This window comes from Macaca nemestrina, chromosome 12, assembly GCF_043159975.1.
Source record: "Macaca nemestrina isolate mMacNem1 chromosome 12, mMacNem.hap1, whole genome shotgun sequence".
NCBI lineage: Eukaryota > Metazoa > Chordata > Mammalia > Primates > Cercopithecidae > Macaca > Macaca nemestrina.
Window position 1 is genome coordinate 124,696,411 of NC_092136.1, and position 17,527 is coordinate 124,713,937.

Below are 17,527 nucleotides of genomic sequence, written 5' to 3' on the forward strand. Positions count from 1 at the left end.
AGACCTTTAGTTATCTTCATTAAGCTACTAGCCTTTTTTTCCCTCCATTTAATCATCATGTTTCTCTGAAAAATAGACATCAGCAACAGCTAGTCTTTGTGGAGCACTTACAATGTGCAGGTGTCATCAGGGAGGTGCGGCTGCTTCAGCCCCCATGGTATCCTGACTTCTGCATTAACTGGCTTTCCACCCTTGCCCAGCACTGTTACTTTCTCAATGATCACCCAACTGCCCAATCCGGTGGCCTTCTCTTGGTCTTCAGTTCTTTACCATCTCTAAAGCTCTTAACACTGTTGACCACCCCTTGGTTGAAACTGTTTCTTCCCTAGGATTTTAATTTATCTGGGATTCAATTTGGTCAGCTGAAAGTTGGAGGATTTAATTTAAGTAAGTGATTTCTAAGACCTCCTTTGGTGCCTGAATCCTATACATTTAAAATCCTCTCGGTTTTTGTTTGCCAGACAGCTGCAATCAGAATACCGTACTTCAGAACCCCAGAGGCTCAGCAGAGGGGCGGGCAGAGGGGCGCCCCCACCACCGGGCACTGCTGAGGTGACCTTTATCTAGATCTTCCGTGCAAGCCTCTTCTTTGCTTTTTTCCCCAACCTCTGTTATTATTCAAACACAGGCTGAAAACCACAGAGTGATTTCCTTTGTTTATGTGTGTTTTATGCTTCCCTTTCCCTTGCTGTCCACATAATCAGCTCCCAAATCCAGCTTCCAGAGTGTGTCTCAACTCCATCTCCTGATTTTCATCTCCAGCAGCCGTTATTCAAACCCAGGACTCCTTATTACCCTTTTAAAATTACCGTTTTCTTACAGCATTTAATTCCATATTTTCTAAAAAAATCCTGCTTCTAATTCTTGATTTCCACCCCCCAACTTTGATATTATCTTTACCTTCTTCCTCTGGAAGATGATAATTTAACTTTCTAACAATTATGACACATACACACACACACACACACATATATACGCATATAACACATACACATGTATACACACACAATGCCTACCACACACATATATATGCACATATAAGAAACATACATATATGCATATAACATGCAGTGCATTTCTACACATACAACACATACAAATATATGTATATAACACATAGACACATATAACATACACAACACATACACATATACACACACACGACACATACATATAGACACATGTAATACATACGTATATATAATACATATATACTCATATAATACATACATACACATAGCACACACATACATGCATATAATACAGATATGCATATAACACATATATATGCTTATACATATATACACATCTAATACACATATACACATATAATACATGCACATGTACACATATAATACATACATATATACATAATACATATATATACACACATATAATACAAATATACACATGTAACACATACATCTATACACATAAAATGTATACATATATACACATATAACAAATACCATATATATACTTCTCCCTCAATCCTCCTAATTTAGTTACTCTATAATTTTTGGTCAAATTGGTGTTCAGTATTCATAGTATTGTAACTATGGAAATATTGCTTGTAACTAAGTCATGTGGTATACTATGATGACATTTCCTCTCTTGTATGTTTTCTTTTCTTTTTTTTTTTAGTTAATACTGGTTCTTTGTTCATTTGCTTAGTTTTATAGGTCCTTATCGTTGTGTGCCCCGGACTTTCTAGGAGAACTGTGACTTGTCTCCATTTTGGTCATGCACATCAGATAATCTCTCAGTTTGCCATCAGTTCGGTTCCATCTTATTTTGTCTGTGGCTACGCCACCTGGATCATCGATCCTCTTGCTCCAGTCTAGACTAGTCTTCTCAAGGCCTGTAGCACTCCTCTGCATCAGCGTTTTGGGAATTCCCTTCCTTCCTCTCCTAAGTGAGCCTCTTGTTTCTCGGATCCTGGGACTCTTTTTTCTTAGTTTACTCCCTTATTTTGGAAGCATATCTTCTACAAGTCTTCACAGAAAGGATTCACTGGGGTGAATATTTTTTAGTTCTTGCATTTTTGGAAGTGTCTTTGTTCAACTTTACAGCTGATTAATAATTTGTTAAGGTATAGAAATAGTAGTTAAAAGTTCTTTTCCCTCAGATTTTTAAAAATGTTATTGTTTCATTATTTGTGTATCTAGGCCTGTATTTAAGAAGTCCAATGCCATTCTGATTCTTATTCTTTAATATGCGACCTTTTTACCTCTGGAGTTTTTAGGACTTTCTTCTCTTTTTCTTCCCTTTTCTTCCCTCCTTCCTTCCCCTGTCTTTTGCTCTCCCTTCTTAATGTGTCAGCTTTATTGAGATATAATTCCTATACCATCTAATTCACCCATTTAAAGTGTACAAATGGTTCCTGGTATATTCACAGATTGTGCAACCATCCTGACAATCAATTTTAAAACATTTTATTACCCCCCAAAAGAAACCAACCTCATACCCACACCCATTAAGCAGTCAGTCTTCATTTCCCCTCAGTAACCTCCAACTCCAGGCAACCACCAGTCCACATCCCATCTTGATAGATTTGCTTCTTCTAGTCATTTCTTATAACTAGGATCATATAGTATGCACCCTTTTATTACTGGCTTATTTCACTTAGCACAATGTGTCAAGGCTCGTCTATGTCACAGCTTGTCTCGGTACTTCATTCTTTTGTTTTGCCATTAATTAGGTAATGGACATTTGGTTTGTTCCACTTTTTCACCATTATGAATAATGCTTTCATGAATAGATTTTGTTTTAATCCCTGATCTTCTGAAGTTCAACAGTGGCATTCCTTGGTGTCACTTTTCCATTCGTTGAGCTGAGCACTGAACAGTCCCTCTCAGTTTGGGGAACTTTAGTTCTAAGAAGTGTCCTAATATTGCTTCTTTGATAATTTCTTTCTATCAATTCTCTCTTCTTCCTTTCTAGAACCCCTAAAAGTTGGATTTCAGAACTCCTAGACTGGTTCTCAAATCTTATCCCTTTTCTGTTCTTCTTCTTCTTTTTTTTTTTTTTTTTTTTCTATTTTCTGGGAGAGCTCCTCAACTCTTTTCCAACTTTTCTATTTAATATTTTATTTTAATATTAAAAAGCTCTTTCTTGTTCTTTGTTCTTTTTCATAGCATCCTTTTGGGGGAACACAGTGTTGTCTCTTGATTCTCCTGAGATTGCAGTTGTTCATTCTATTTTTGAAGTTGTTTTTTTCTTTCTGAATGGTCTGTTCCATCAAAGTTCTTTTATTTTGACTCCTGTCTTTCATGTTAGAGATTTCCCTCAAATTTTTAGTGATCACTACCTGTTATTAGGATTTAAAAATGATGCCCTAAAGAGCAGACTGGGATTGTGTGTGTGTGTGTGTGTGTGCGCGTGCGCGCACGCACGTGTTTGTATAGGGCTTGGTCTTGGTGACTAGTGGGCCTTACAGTTGAGTGACTGGACAGGGATCAGGCCCTCTAGCCGAGGGCCCTTAAATGTCAATGTTGGTCAGTGTTTTCTCTTGAGTTAGTATGTTTCCCAATAAAGGAGCTCTCTTCTGCCTGAGGAGGTAAGCGTAAGTCTGCCTGCTGGCATCTGGGAAGCCTGGCTAGAAAAGGTAACTATGGGATGTCACAATTCAGTATAAAATCTTCTTAATCCCCTGGTTTCGGAATGATGCCTCACCTCCACTGTCAGCTGCCACATGTCTCTGTGTGTGGACGTCCCTCTAGTTCAGTCTCCCCAGGGAGTCCCGTCATCTGCTGGGGAGGGGGGTGGGCGACGGGGAGAAGGCAGTTACCTGACTCCCTGTCTCAAGCCTCATCCAGGTTTTTGGCCTTTGGAGGCACCTGGGGAATTCCAAATCAGATTTGTCAGCCTCTCTCATCAGCTGTTTCTCCTCTCCCATCATCTTGGTCTTTGAAGACTTACGTCTTTCTAGTTCACTTATTGTCATTTTGGTTGGGTTTTCTGAGAGTGTACAGATAACAACCAGGAGTCCTCACTGCTTCTGACTGAATTGTCCCTTCAGGCTCAGGCTCAGTTCCTTGAAAGTTGATTCTATTTTGACCCAATCTCTACATTTCTGCCAGATTAGTCTTTCTAAAGCACAGCTGTAATTATATAAATCTTCAGTTGAAATCCTCCACTGCTTCCCCTTGTGACAGTAGAATCTTAACATTAGACAAGGCTGTACAGCTTCCTTGTGCCTGCTCACTGCTTGAGGCACGAATCCTCTGTCCATAGTGGCTAGTCGTGGAGCCTCTGCTTGGACATTTCTAGTGAAGAGCTTACTTCCTCACCAGCTCATCCATTCTATTATTGCACAGGTCTGTTTGTTAGAAGGTCCTTTCCTATATGGAACTGAAATACCACTCTTGAAACTTCTAATTATTGACCCAAAATTTGACCTGTGATCTTCAAATTAAAAGTCGACTCTCTCTTCCTCATGATAGCACATTTTACAATTGAATTAATGCTACTGTGTGCTCCCCGGATATTCTCTTCTTCTAGCAAAAAATCCCAAATTCCTTCAGCCATTTTTTATCTGGCATTGCTAATTGGATAATGTCCAAAATAACCACACTCCTACATTTAGGGCCCTCTGTGATATGACTCCAACCTCCTCTTATGACATCATCGCTCATCTTCTACTTTTGCCATGCACTCCAGGCAAACGAATTGCCTTTTCTCATCTTTGTTTACATCCTGTTCTTTTCCTGTGATACCCCTCTCATCTCTTCCTGCTAAAGTCATTTCCATCAAAAGACAAGGGCTGATGATACATACCAAACTGTTATAGTAGTTATTTAGGGGGATGGAATGGGATGGATGAAGGAGAATACTGATATCTTACTTTATATATTTTTTCAAAAGGCAGTACAAGTGTTGATAATCTTATTTTTTAGGCTGGTCAATGTATTTCCCAAATACATTAAAATTAACTTTAAAAAATCAACAACAAATGCTAGCTCTCAGTTGTAATTCATTTCAAGAGCTGTAGAGCCCTGGAAGCCTTCTTTGATTCTTCCCTCTGGAGTGAATTTCCTTACTCCGACACCCAAAGCATCTGAGGAGTGACCTTCTTATTGCTGTCATCACGCTACACTTTTATCATAGGTATCTGTGTGCAAGCCTTACCTGTCTAGCAGGCTGCAGGCTCCTGGAGACTAGAGATTGTCTTACTTATTGTGGAAGCCCCTGCCTTATGTGCTGCAGAGCAGGAGCTCCATACATTTTTGTTGAAAGACTGAATCAGTGAGTTCGCATTATAATTTTTTTATGCTCCTTCAAACATGCTCCTCTATATTTCTTTAAATAAGAAGAGGGAGAATTCTGGGCACTCCAGCCTGTGGTGAGCCATTCCCATAGATCACTTGGCCTCTCTGGAGGCACAGGAATTCTCTCTGCAGCCTCTCTGCTTCAGTGCCTGGGTGTGTGAGCTCACCAAGACTCTCGGAAACGCTGACAAGGGCGAAGGACTCTAGAAGTGGGGTTGGGGGAGTGGAGAGGAGGTGGGCTGAGTCAGGGCCCAAGGAAGTGAACATGTCTCCACCACGGAAGAGTATGGAACCCGTGACACCTGAGAGTGAGCAGAGGGGAGAGGCGGGATGCATGGGGGGTGGAAGGCAGGGCCTGATGTCCAGCTTTGTGAGGCAGAACAAGCTGCACCCCAGATGTGAGGAGCCGGTCCCCACAAGTGCCGGAAAGTGCCAGTCCTGCTCCTATGGTGCTGCAGCCAATAGCAAGACCAGGATCTCTGTCTCTGCTGAATCTTGGGTTGTTCCCTGCCTGAGGTGGAGACACGTTCTCTGTCTCTGTCTCTCTTTCTTACACACACACATGTCAACACACACACCACTCTACCCCACCACACATACCCCACACCCTTTTGCTTCCTCCTTCCCTGACTGAGCAGGATGGAACCATCTCTCACAGCTCCTTGCAGCAAGAATAGACTAGGGCCAAAGGAGAACCACCCCCCACCCCTCAATCCCCTGATGCTTGAAGATGTCCCCAGTTACAAGGACAAAAAACATGCGTCCTTGACCATCACTTGTTTCCAAGTCTGTTACTTTGTCACCACTGGCATGTGGGCAGAAGATTAACTGATGTTGAGCTACAAAGTGAACAAGGGAGGGACAGCTTGCATATGGTCACAGGTAGATGTTATGTTTCCCATCTTTTTATTTTACATTTTGGACTCGGGGGACACATGGTAGAGTTGATTGTACTCCTCATTTGATGGTGTGTTGTCATCATTGTTGATAATTTACTGAATTCTTGTTTTCCCAAGTTCTTATTTTCCCCATCCGGTTTCTGTTCTCCTTTCCCACTAAAGGCTCTCACTCTTGATGATTTAATGTGTCTTTTAGACGGGGCTCTCTGGAATCAAGTTCTGAGATGGGAGTGACAGGCAGATGTACTCATGAGTGCCCTCCAGAGATACACTTGTTGGGAAATAAGGGAGGTCGGATTGCACTGGAGGGGAAGGGGATCCCCCTGTGGTTGCAGCTGAGCTGAGCCTTTCATTGTTTTTGTAAACTGAAGTAAAGGGGGGACTAGTGTTTTATATCTTGGAATCAGCCAGTGACCACGGGCCTTTCCCTAGGAGACGCATAACCTTAGACGAAGCAGCTCCTTGTGGCTGAGCAATTCCCCTGAGGGACACTGCCTCACGCCTCAGTGCAAATATTCCCAGCAGCCAAGGACTCAGGTGGATGGGCCTGACGGGGCTGCGGGTGAGCACCACCTCATCCACTGTAATGTATGTCCTTCTGATCCACCTTCTTTAAGTTTATTCTTGAGATATGTATACTGCTGCCTTGTGTCTTTAAAAAAGTTACATAATTGGTATCATGCTAGAAATTTATTCTCACTCCCCGTTCTTCCCAAATCTGATTTGGAGCCTCATCCATGTTACTGTACATGGATCTATCACGTTCCTTCATACCACTGCACAGTGTTTCACCGTTTCTGTTTACTGCATTTCACCCTTCCATTCCCCTGGTGAAGAGCACCCAGGTTGCCACCAATACTTTGCTACCACCATCGGCAAGGGATGAACATTTCTGTGCTTCTGTGCCAGTTTCTCTAGGGCATATAAACCCACCACGAGGCAATGCTGGGTCATAGGCTATCCGCATTTCTCCTTCCACTGTGTTCTACCAAACGGTGCTCCTAAATAACTGCTCCAGAGTTCACCTTCATCAGCTGTTCCTGGTGAACATCTTTGCTAGCACTTGGCATTATCAGGCTTTCTAACTTTTACTGATTTGTTAGATGTAAAGTGGGATCTTATTTTTGTTTTGTGTTTTTCATATTACTTGTGAAATTAAGCATCACCTCAAATACTTATTAGGCTTTAAGACTTCCCTTTCTATGAACTACGTAATCACATACTTTGCTCATTCTTCTATTGTTTCCCATCCTTTTTTTTTTTTTTCTTATTTGTTGGGATTCCCTGAACAATTGTTAGTTGCAAATGTCTTCTTCCAGGCATTACCCATCTGTTAACTCTGTCGATGGTGTACTTCACTGAACAGAAGTCCTTAATTTGGGTGTAAAATTCATCCATTTTTCTCTTTATGGTTTTGCTTTTGGATCTTGTTTAAAAAATCTTTTCCTGCTTCAAGGTCACAATATACTGTCATATATTTTCTTCTATTAGTTTATGGGTTTGCCTTTCATATTTAGGTATAGAATCCATATAGGGTTTATTTTCATATCCAGTAATAAGATAGATATTCGAATTTATTTCATCACTTATAAAATACTTCATCTTTTCACCCTTTGATTTATGATGCCAGATTCACCATATGCCAGATTTTCATGCACACGTAAGTCTATCTGCACTTGCACATTGTACCAGCCCATTTATCTGTTCTGTGCCTACCACACTCTTTCAATAACTCTGTTCTTGTGATATTTCTTAGTGTCTGGTATAGTCTGATTCTCCTTTTTGCTCTTTTTTTTAAGTTGACTTGTATTCTTCATCACCAATTTTAAATGATTGTCAAATTTATCCCCCCCTCCTCAGTCTACCGGGATTCTTATTGGAATGAATTAAATTTACAGACTATTTTGGGGGAATTGGCATTGTATAAAGTCATCCCATTCATAATTATGAAAGATTCTTTCATTTATTCAGGTTTTCTTTTATGTTTTCTAATGGGGTTTAAAATCTTTCTCTATAAAAAGTGATATATATTTTTTGTTAGACTACTTCTCATATGCTTTACAATTTTGTTGCTATTGTAAATGATATGCTATTTTACATTGAATCTTTAATTTGTCTTTACTTGTAAAAAAGGATTGTATTTCATTCTCTATTGGTAAGATAGTTTGATATTTCATGCACTAGGCTATAGAATACAAAAATAACCCAATAGTTGAGCAGCCTCTTACCTTTTGATGTCAAAAAACCAACTACTCTGAAATTGCTGCTGCAGTCTGGGAATAACAAGTGTCTGAATTGCCTCCTAAGATGTCACGAATTTATATTTCCATGCTATTTTTTCAAAACATGCTTACTTGGCACCAATGCACACCCTAGTCCCCTCCACTTCTGCTTCCTCTCCTTCAGAGAACTCAGCCCCTGAAATGTCTGATTGAATTGTGCCTGCCTGCGTTTTACTTAAGTAGGTCCAACCTTGAATGCAAAACTGCTGATTAGAAAGTTGGGCCAGGCCAGAGCCGGAAAAAACTGACAAGTGTCTTCCCCATTAAGTGATATCATTTCTGTCTCGTTTCTCCAACTAACTCAGAAGGGGCTCCTGGGAGGCAAGAGAACAGAGGAAGCAGAGAGGGGGCCTGGACAGAACAGAAAGGCCTATGACTAACACCTTCATGGAGCATGGATGGTCAGACTGCCCAGAAGGGTCTCTGAGCTAAGCCAGGTACCACTGGGCTAAGTACAGGTTCCTTCCTCTATCCTCTTCCTCCTTCTCCTCCCTGATGTCTTCTTAGGTTAACCATGACGGAACTGACAGCTCTTTCGTCTCAGTGAGTTCAAGCATGCAAATCCAAGAACAATATGCCTCAAAGTAGACTGCTTACCATTTATTAAGATGTGATGGAAAAACACTTTTCTTAATGGTTTCTAAATGGTTAAATTTTTGACATAGTTATTCCACACCCATTATCTTGTTTGATCTGGAGATAATGGGTGTGGAATAACTAGTGCAAAACTAATTTTTTTTTTTTTTTTTGAGACAGGGTCTTGCTCTGTCGCCTAAGCTGGAGTGCAGTGGCATGATCTCAGCTCACTGTAACCTTTGCCTTCTGGGTTCAAGTGATTCTCCTGCCTCAGCCTCCCGAGTAGCTGGGACTATAGGTGCCCACCACCACACCTAGCTAATGTTTGTATTTTAGTAGAGATGGGGTTTTGTCATGTTGGCCAAGCTGGTCTCAAACTCCTGGCCGCAAACGATCCATCTGCCTCAGCCTCCCAAAGTGCTGGGATTACAGATGTGAGCCACCGTGACAGGCCTATAATCCCTGTTTTCAAGTTGACACTGAGTAAGTCACAGCCTTGCCCACGCTACCTAGTGAATTATGTGAGGATTAGGTCGCTGAGCACTCGGACCTTCTAGGCTGAGTTCTTCCAGCCTCCCATTGTTTCTCATATTTGATTAATGTTCACACCATTTTTAAAAAAGGGAGAATATTCCCCCAGATATCTAATATTGACCTACATTATTTATATCATAGTGTAACCTAAAAAGTACAAACCAAAACTAGGTAACTTCCCAGTGTTTGTAGCTGTATTATAACTATGAATTAATTGAATGGGAACAAAATTCTAAAGCCAAAAAAAAATTAAGTTAATGATATGAGTCCAAATTGAACCATTACGTAGTTTTCCTGAAATGAAGGCATTGCTGTGGACGGGCCCGTGGCCACGGCTGCTCTGCTGCAGGCCATGACTCCGTGGGCTCGCCATTCTTCCCTGGTCCAACTCCTGCAGAACCTTCATTTCTCTAAAACACCGTGACACCGGTGGGCCTGCACTTGCCACAAACACATCACTGAAGGGGTGAAGCTGCCTCTGTCTTTTGCCCTTTCAAAGTTCATTCCTTCCTAAGGAAAAGGCAATTAGCAATTCTTATTAAACCTGGCTTTCCTTCATGAACCATGGTGGAATTAACCCTTTGCATCATGGGAGAGAATTAATCATTTCTAGATTTGGGGTCGTTTTAAAAAAGTGATCAGATGTTCCTCTTTGGGCAGGGGGTGGAAAGGGGGAAGATAAATACTGAAGAATTCAATTTGGCTGTGTGAAGGCCTCGTCTCTGACAAGTAGTTAATCTATTTGTTGATACTGTGAGAGCAGAGGCTCCAGCAGGGAGAAAATTAAAAAACGCTCAGCGCCAGGTGCTACTCTGATGAATCTCATGCAATTATTTAACAGGACACTGCTTGCTGGGTAGACCTTTTTTTATTGTTTTAATTTTAGTTTGTTCTCTGTTATTTGTCATATCATTATAAAAGTTTTCTGAATTAAGAAATCCTTTCAGTCTACCCTTTTTCATTCGGCCACCATTGATTTTTTTGCTTCTGTGTTCATAACTGAGTTTGAAATTAATGTAGGATTATTATTGATTTATGTATTTATTTATTTTCTTTCCACTTGGAATGTAGCATCTTAGAGGCTGGATTCTGAATAGAATTTGAAAGAGCATCCACTGCAGGAGGAGAGTTTTAGGTCAGGGAAGGATTGTTTGGAGTTGTGTGAACTGGGAAGGACTGGAGAAAAGTGTTAGTTACACTCCTCAGAAGGACTGAGGCAAGCTGCTCTCCCCGGGGAGAAAATTCTTATTGGTTTGGTTTAGGCCTCGCTAGCCTCTGAGACTCCTGTGGATGTAGAAAAAAGGCAGTTTTTCCCTCTGGGGGAGTCGCTGTGATCTTGCCGAATTCTGGTTCCCTCCTAAAGGCACTGGCAGAGATGAAGCTTCGGCCAAGCTCCCCCGTGGCCCAGGGTGCCTGCAAATGACGCTGCTCTCCTAACCCCAGCTACAGCTGGGACACACTGATTGGACCTGGGCATGGGTAAGGCTCCATGGTATGTTGTAAGACTCCGACCTCTGAGGTCCATAAGGGTGCCCTGGCCTCACCCAATTTGTGACATAAGCCTTTTTTTTTTTTTTGTGGTCACCACCCCAATCCCTTGGACCCAGGAATAGGGATGCCAGACAAAATACATGCTAGCCAGTCAAACTTGAATTTCAGATAAATGATGAATGATTTTTAACATGTTAGTGCAGCGTACCCCGAAGATCACAAAAGACAGATGTATGGCTCTGTTCCTCTCCACCCTGCTCTGCACACACACACAGAGCCAGAGGCTTGCCCCCTGCTCCATTTTCCCTTGAAGCCTCTAACCTTCAGCAACCTTGATTCCTTCCTCCTTCAGTCTCCTTGCCTCCAGCTGGGAAGCCAGGCTCCCCGCTGCTCAGCACTGCTGGTGATGCTTACAGGCCAGGGTAAGGGTCCACATGGAGGCCCTGGCCTCAGGCCCCCCACTGCACCCCGCTGCTGATACTTGCAGGCTAGGGGAAAGGTCCATGTGGAGGCCCTGGCCTCAGGCCCCCTGCCCCACTCCAGTTCTTGGCCCTAGCGTTATTCTGTTTGAGGAGCCTGTGGGCCTTGGCCTTAGCTCTTTCCACACTCCACCCCCACCTTCACCCAGACAGCTGTCCCTTGGCCCGCCTGCGCACCTGCCATGTGGTCTGGAATGGGGAGGGCGCTCCTGGAGAAGAGCCTTTGTGGGCTCTCTGAAAAGCACAGGGTCAGGCAGAGACCCAGCGTGGGTCCCAGTGCTGCAGCTCCTGTGCAGTTCTGGAGAGCCTGCGTGGCCATTCTTTTGGCCGGTGGCCACTGCTCCTGGATTTCTTCATTCTCCTTCAGAGGTTCCCGTGAAGACCAAGGCATCGGCTCGTTTACCCTCACTGCTGCGTCCCTGCTTTCGCCCTCCTTCCCCGCCTCAGCTACCATCTCCCTTCCTCTATCTGGGACAGGATGTAGGGTTTCCATTCCCTTGAACACACAGGTCATTGGGGTGGAGGGGAAGTCACCAAATTTAATTTAACGAAATCTTCACAACCCACCAGTTTCAGTTTAGTGTGTTCTTAAGGCAACAGAGGAACAGATAGAAGGGAGAAACGAGCGTGTGGAGAGCCATTGTTATTTGGGAAAGAATTCAACCAGTTTTCACTCCCTTCCCCCTCCCTCCTGCTTTGGGCAGAATTCTGCTAGCTATTTTCCAATCCGGTTGTGTGTATAGACACACCACAGCTTCTTTGATCCCCGCCTTTCCTCCTAATAGACAAACTGCTGCCAAAGCTTCCAGCTTCTTTCTCCATGGTGACCAAGCCCCTCATTTCCATTTAATCTCAGCCTCCACCTCCCCTGTACCCCACCCCCTCCTTCATGTGGAGCTGGTTATTTCCTTTCCCTTCTCTCATTTCTCTCCCCTTCCCCCAGCAGTTCACAATCCTTTTCAAAGTTTCAGGGGTAAATATCAATGTGTCATAGTTTCTTCCTTTCTCCCCAGCCTGCCTCTTTCTACTCTCTACTCCTTTTCTCTGGTGGCTCCCAAATCTTTGCTCCTTTTGGCTCTTCAAACACATTCCTCTTAGTTCCCCCTCAAATTCCCTTTCCTGCTCCAGTCTCTGGCCTAAGAGATGTGAAGATGCAGAGGAGGGAGGCAGGAGGAAGGGGCCCTCCATCTCCTCCCTCGTCCTCTGTCTCAGGGCTCTACCTGCACTCGGGTTCACGTGGGAGAAGAGGAATCTGCAGCACCAGCCCCTGCCCGTTTCCCACAGCCAGGGTGGCCAAGCCCTCAGGGCTCTATGGGACAATCCTCAGCATCTGCTGCTGCTGCTGGAGCCTTCTCAGGGTGTCCTTTACTGGCAGACAGGCTTTACACACAGGTGAGCAGAACTTGCCACCAGTGAGAAAGCTGGCCGTCTCACACCTTGCCTAGTTTGTGAAACCCAACTCATTCCACCAATGTCGCCTCACGGACTGGCTTTGGAAATTCCATTAATAGCTCCCCTCTGGCCTTGAAGCCTTGCTACCCTAATCCATCAATGACCATTTCACAACTGGGGAATGATATCTGTCCATGTACTCACTTTTTATGGTCCGGTCCTTTACAGCCTACACACATTCTTCCCAAAGATGGCTTACTCGATCCTCATGATAATGAAATTCCAACTGTGCAGAGGGAAACTGAAGCTCGCAGAAATTAAATACGTTACCCAAGTATCTGAACAAAGAAGTAATCGGTGGAGCCAGGACAAGAACCCAACTCATCCCATTCCTAGTTCCTTCCACCTCCCTTCTTCAGGGGTCTGCTGGAAGGAAGTAGGGAAGTGGGAGGCCGCACGCTCCGGCACAAGGCAAAGGGGTTAACAGGAGTGCGTTGACGTTTGTCCTTCTGCCAAGTCCCCTCACGTCCAATTTACATTGTTATACAATGCTGATTCGTACCATTCTTGTTAATGTTTCTTTATAGATGTTTTAGTTATGTCTGCCCCATATGTGCATCTGATATTTTTCGTAGCCTCTGAGCTAGCTCCTCGCTGCACAACTACCCTGGGAATCAGAACACGTTTCCGCATGCAGCTCTTTGGTGAGAGTGACTTAGGGCCCCTCGAGGGGCATGAGAAAACGATTTTGATACCGTGAACACTCGGGCAGGTAGAAACCCAACTTATTCCAGCTTTTCCATCTTCCTGCCAGGCCCTAGCCGGGCTTCCCAGCCTCCTCGTTAGCCTCTGTGAGAAATTAAAGCCCCAATAATCAAATCAACCCTTGTAAATTCTCTAAAAGCCGCTCCAGAGCACCAAGGAGCCAGCAAAACCCAGACCCAAATCCATGTCAAATTTCATAGATATAATTTAAGCAGGGATCAAAACCCACACTAACCTAGTAACTAAGGCTGCTCAAAATGCACTTTATAGTCCATCTGCCTCTCTGCTTCAGGGAGTCTGTATTAAATTTATTGCAAAGTAAAACAAATAAACCCAGGCAAAGGCAAGATGGAAATCTGCATACTGTCAGAGAATTAGCAGCCCTCTCGGGTTAGGAAGGCTGCCTCTCAATTTGCATCTCTAAGGAGTTGTGACTGGGCTGGGGGCTGGGATGGTCGGGGCAGGACGGAGACTCGGAGCAGGCCTGCCCCCTGCTGGCTGACTTTAGAACTACAACCCTCTGGCCGCAGGGGTGGGCGCTGCAGGGCTCGCCTCACCAGCTTTTGAAAGAGAATCTGCAGCTGAAATAAATGTTGAAAAGGTGTGGAATTGGAAGAGCAGGTAGTAGAGAGAGGGGAGGAAAGAGCTCTGTGGGGAAGAGATCCTCATTTCTAAACGTAAGGCTTGAGGAAGGAAGGCGGGAACTTGAAGTGGGTGGCTGTAGAAATTCAGAGCTGTCTTTTCAGTTGTAGGAACAAGAGACCGCGGTACATTTCTTGACTCCTCTTCCCCTTCTTTTCCTTCTCCCCCTCCCTTGCCCTCCATAATCACAAAACGCATAAGAAAGACCGCAGTGCAGGCGGCAGGGGTTCTTGCATGGCACTGTTGGCTTTACTGTGTGACCCTTGGAGAGAGCTGTGCCTGAGACCAGCGTGAGGCCTTGCTTGAAGGGTGGTGCTGGCGGGTGGCGCCTGTGTGGCTGGAGAAGGGGTGCTTCCTGAAATTCCGCTTCACCGCAGGCCTGGCCCTGCTCAGTTGGCTCACCTGCGAATAGACAGGGCCTCTGAGGCTGCTTTCAGAGTGAGTATCTGAATTTGATGACTCTGGTCCGAGAGCTCAGGCATCAATCACAGACTTTGCAAGGAAGCTCCAAGGATCCCCCATACTCTCCTAGGATATTCCCATCATACCCTTCAGCACTGGCTCCAGTGGTACCCTTGCTAGGGAGAGGCTTCCCCTGACTTCTTTAGGCAGAGATGGGCTGTCTTCCTTGTACTCCTTTTATAGGTAGGTAGATGGCAGGTAGATAGGTAGACAGATAGATGTAGGTATATTGATATACTTGTAATCACACTGTAATAATTTATTTATCAACTCCATCCCCTAGAATGCAAAGTCCTTGAGCTCCATGGACAAGGGGAAGGAGTAAGGCCTGGTGACTGTCATGGCCAATATCAGTATCTACCCACTCCCCAGTTCCTGCTTTTCCCAGCCAGCGCCTGAAACACAGTATGTGTCAAATAAACGAAAGAATTAATGAATGAAGAGTAAAGTGGCAGGCCGAGCTCACGCCTGTAATCCCAGCACTTTGGGAGGCCAAGGTGGGCGGATCACGAGGTCAGGAGATCGAGACCATCCTGGCTGACGTGGTGACATCTTGTCTCTACTAACAATAAAAATTAGTTGGGCGTGATGGCACGCACCTGTAGTCCCAGCTACTTGGGAGGCTGTGGCAGGAGAATCGCTTGAACCCGGGAAGCTGAGGTTGCAGTGAGCCAAGACTGCACCACTGTACTCCAGCCTGGTGACAGAGCGAGACTCCGTCTAAATAAAAAAATAAATAAATAAAATAAAGTGCCAGAAGATGATGAAGATGTGGCTGCACAGATGACCTAGAAACCTGGCTTTGCCCTTTGGCTTCCTATTGTATCCCTTATTCTTCGATTACCCCCATCATGGTCCTAGCTTGTCTGCCTCCTGAGTGGTCCTCAAACTCTTCTGCTTCTCCTCTTTTCCCTCAAGAGGCAGCCCTGCTAAGTGTGAACAGCAGAGACCATGGCATCAGGAAGACCTCAGTTCTAGTCCTGGCACCCATGCTTAACCTAGCCAGGGGAACCTAGTCAAGCCTTAGTTTCCATCTTTTTGTTTGTTTGTTTGTTTGTTTTTAGACAGCACAGCATAGTGGTTAAGAGCATAGACACCCAAGCTAGACTGCTCGGGGTTTTTTTGTTTGTTTGTTTATTTGTTTGTTTGTTTGTTTTTTTGAGACAGGGTCTCCCTCTGTCACCCAGGCTGGAGTGCCATGGCGCAATCTTGGCTCACTGCAACCTCCACCTTCTGGGTTCAAGTGATTCTCCTGCTTCAGCCTCCCAAGTAGCTGAGACTACAGGCGCCCACCACCACGCCTGGCTAATTTTTTGTATTTTGGTAGAGATGAGCTTTCACCACGTTGCCCAGGACGGTCTCGAACTTCTGAGATCCGGCAGTCTCGGCCTCCCAAAGTGCTGGGATCACAGGCATGCGCCGCCGCACCCAGCCAACTGCCTGGGTTTTAATCCTGCCTCCTCCATTTGTTATCGGAGTGGCCGTGGGCAAGTGACTTTTTAATCTCTCTGTGCTTCAGTTTCCTCATCCATAAACTAAAATTAATAGAATCTACTTCATAGTGTTGTTGTGAGGATTAAAACAGCTAATACACATAAAGCCCCTAAAACAACACCTGGGACATGGTTAGCATTAACTAACGCAATAAACACTAGCAATTATTAATAAAAAGCAAAGGAATTTCACAGAACTGAAGGCAAGCACCAGAAGAGGCAGTCCCAGAAGAGGCTTTGAAAGGAAAGGAGGAAGCTTATGGATGAACAAGCAAAGCATTTCCACAGGGAACACATGCAGTGATGCTGAGGAATGATACAGCCAACTCGGTGGCAAGGAAAAGCTCACGACTTCTTGGAACCTGTAGAGCCCAAGTTGGCATTTTTTTTCTAGCAGAATCAGAAGCATCAATGAGGTGAGTCCGAAGTGTTGAAAGGTAGAGCAGCTTGTTGGTCTCTGGGATCTTCAGGGTGTTTGCTTATGAAATGTCACCCATGCTGCCGCCCCCCTGACCTCCTCAGCCTCATTCCACCCCTTCTTCCTCTTATCCTCCTCGATCCATCCATGAAGAAACGTGTTCAGGTCCTCTAATAGAACTTGCTCCTCCTCACTCAGGGTCTCCACACGTGTAGGCGTCCTGCCCTGAGTACCCTTTCCTGTTTGCACCTGTTAATCCTCCCTTCAGGTCTATATTTGAATGGCAGGTTCTCTGGAAAACCTTCCCTCCCCCTGTCGCCTGGGTGGGGCGGCCCTAATCTGTGGTCCCATAACGCTGTGCCCTTCCCTGCTTACCCCTGTATCAGTCAGCTCCAGCTGTGTAGCAAAATGCCACAGACTGTGGGGCTTAAACCACAGACATTTATTTTCTCACAGTTCTGGAGGCTGGATGTTCAAGATCAAGGTGCTAGCAAGGTTGGTGTCTGGGGAAGCCTCTCTGTTTGGCTTGTAGGTGGCTGCCTTGTCCCTGTGCCCTCCCATGACCTCTTTGTGCACAGGTTGGGAGAATGAGGAGGAGGGAATCTCTGTTTTTTCTCTTTTTATAAGGACACCAGTCCTATTGGATTAGGGCCCCACCCTTGTGACTTTTTTAACCTTAATTACTTCCTTAAAGACCCTGTCTCTGTGGGGCACAGTGGCTCATACCTGTAATCCCAGCACTTTGGGAGGCCGAGGCAGGCAGATCACCTGAGGTCAGGAGTTCAAGACCAGGCTGGCCAACTTGGTGAAACCCCGTCTCTACT

At 44.6% G+C, this 17,527-nt stretch overlaps 1 protein-coding gene across 8 annotated transcripts in view; it reads left to right on the forward strand.

Moving 5' to 3' along the window:
• LOC105476270 (PBX/knotted 1 homeobox 2) overlaps positions 1 to 17,527 on the forward strand; it is a 330,030-nt gene that overhangs the window by 23,979 nt on the left and 288,524 nt on the right. The window lies entirely within an intron of this gene.